Here is a 2,882-nt window from a genome sequence, read left to right as displayed (position 1 = left end):
TGTAATACTCTCTAACCTGCTCAGATGCCGCAGGTACCATATGCAGTGCTTAATTCTTACAAAACTTTAGGTGCCCAGCAGTGAAAATAAATGATGAAAGCTGGAGTTCTTTGACTGCACTGTATGAGGGCACCCTTTGCATCACGAGGTCACCCTTTGCTTGGTCTGATTCTCATCTAGCTAAAAGCTTCTGAAAGAGCTTATTTTCAGAAGAGAGTCTCATCTAGCTCCACACACATTCTCCAGCTCCATTACAGTTATGCATATCAGGGAACACCAAAATTGTTTCCTGTAGTCATGCTCCTGTCTTTCAAGGTGTCAAATCTTAAGCTCGGCAAACCTAGGTTCAAAGCTCTGCTATGTCTTGGGCTGGCAGGGAACCACCTTGAGTTTAACATAACCTCTCCTCCACCCGCAGCCAGTGTGCTCAGGAGTTGAAATATGGCAACATCCAGCTGGCATGAAAATATGGCTCAGTATTCTCACATCCAGCACAGGGGCTTCAATGCATAAGGATGAGATGGAGCAAGAGGAAGGAAGAGCATTCCTCTGCAGAAACTGTACAGGAGCTTGACTAGACCTTCTCAGCTACAGAGATCCAGAAAGTCCAGTGGTTATCATGGTCAGAAGGGCATCTTACACTTCTAGTGAACAATCTCTTAGCYAGAGATGGTATTACTACAGCTACTGGTGTCACCTGGGGCTTCTGAATGAAGTCATTCACCTTTCTTTCAGCCAGGGTTGGTGGCAGATTTTCTTTCCTCTACAGAAGTGAATGGGAACAGTTCCACATTCCTTCCAGTGCAAAAGGGAGCAAAACACTTCAAGGAGACCCTGAAGGAGGAGGAGACTGAGAGGAAGAAAGGTACAAAACTGGATGGTCAATACAGTGTCTCCAATTCTCTTCAAACTGCTATGAGGGAGTTCAGGCTGGGCCAAAACAAAAGTTAGTCCCTAAAAGGGAGGGAGAGAAGTTCTTCAGGCACCATAACACAGTGCCTCATGACCTAGGACAGGCACTCAGAACCATCTGATTCTGTTAATTTGCTCTTCATGCCAAACAGGTCTAGGTCTCTGGCTCTGCCACAGAGATCGCTCATGGTCTGTAAGAGCCTGGCTAACTTGTTAATTTGTTTGCTGTTGGGTGGCAAGGAACTGAAGGGGTGAGAGGTGCTCGCAGGTCCTGTAGGGAGATTTGGAGTGAACAAGCTATTTCTGTGAGGTCTGAAAAACCCCAAAGTAATCTTGATGGGTTTGAGGAAAGGCAGAATGGACTCCACTCCAGAAGAACAAAAGGCTTTCTGGTTCCTAGCCCCATTGTGAAGAAGTAGAGATCTGCAAGGCGCTGAGGTGAGCTCTCAGTCCCACAGCAGTGGTATAGCCACATTCAAAGAGCACAGCCCTCCTGCTTGGACTGGCTTTCACTGATGGCTCCTAAAATCAAAACCAGTGCCAGCATGGTCCCATAAAGGAGGAACTGCTGGCCTAGGACCACTGGCCCCGCTCCTCCAGGTCTCCCCTTCCCACTGAAGCAATCTCCTCTTGCTGCATGATTTGTGAGAGAAGCGTGATCCTTCTCCACAGAGGCTGGAAGGTCTGAGATAAGCCATGGGACCTGCAGGCTCCCTGTCTCTGGGACAGAGAAGGGTCCCTAGGGCAAGTTTTGGCCTTATACCAAGGCCAAAGAGCTAGGGGGAGCCTGAGAAGTCTCTCGGTGAGTCAGATCTAGCCAGGTTAGCTGGGGCAGCTCTGCACGCCGGATCTGGCCCTTGGGCTGGAGGTGCCAGGACAGGACCTTGGAGAGTGCAAGGGGACGCGGCAGCAGGGCCAGCGCAACACCCCCCACCTCCATCTTCAGGGTCCACAAGCCACAGCAAACACAGGCTTGCGTGCACTGGAGCCACGTTTGGGAGACAAAGGGCAGGCCCAGGGGACCAGACGCAGGAATGAGGGGCAGAAGCAGTATCTGGAGTGCTGCTCTTAGGGGCTGATGTTACTGTAACAGGGAGTAGCATGAGGAAATCAGACCACATTCATACAAACCCCCAGTCCTTTCTTAGACACTGAAGCCTGGGAGCAGGTGTGCAGGGCACAGAAAACAGGGACACTCTTCTTGCAGTCAGCTTCATGGGACTCCCACAGCACTCTTTAACCTCCCAGAAATCTGCTACTGCAGACATTCAGGAGGCAGAGGCAAGACACCCGTGGTCCTGGCCTCCCAGAGCAACAAAGGACCTAAGAGACTTGCCCAGGACAAAAAAAAGGGGATCTGGACCCCACATTCATTATAGCTCCAGCTTAAACAGTGGGCAGATGTCTGGGATATGCAGCTCCCCAAAGAATTCAATGCCTGATCATCCATCCCCCTGCCCAAGGCTGCACTCAGTGCAGGAGAGGAGGCTGAAGGCACCTCTGTATCACTCTCTGAATCAGCAGCACTGAAAGAAGACAGGATGGCAGGGCATAGCTGCTGTGGAGGGTCAGGGGAAATCTCAGCAAGAACAACCCAGGGAAAAGAGCCAGCAGGAAGCCTCAAATCTAAAAGTAAAGAGTGAAAAGGGAAAGAAGCAAGGAGCGCAGTGAGGAGAATCACTGCACAATGCGCTGGGCTGGGCAGCCCCTGCTCGGGAGCTCCAGGAGAAGGACACTGCCTTCCTGAACGTGGAGCAGCAATTAAAAAGAAAAAATTAAAAAAAAAAAAGAAAAATACCAAGCAAAACAAGAAACCAAACAGCTCTTGCCAGAAGTGCGAAAGAAGAACTCCAGATGTGGGAGCCCCAGAGGACGCCAAATGGTTTCCAAAGACGGCAAACCACGAGCTCTGCCTCGAGAGGGACCGGGAGGGCTGCGGCGGCGAGACGGGCCCGCAGCTCCCCGGGCGG

Source organism: Apteryx rowi, unplaced genomic scaffold (genome assembly GCF_003343035.1).
Source record: "Apteryx rowi isolate R43461 unplaced genomic scaffold, aptRow1 scaffold_1280, whole genome shotgun sequence".
Lineage (NCBI taxonomy): Eukaryota > Metazoa > Chordata > Aves > Apterygiformes > Apterygidae > Apteryx > Apteryx rowi.
The sequence above is the reverse complement of the archived record's forward strand: the minus strand, read 5'-3'. Positions refer to the sequence as shown.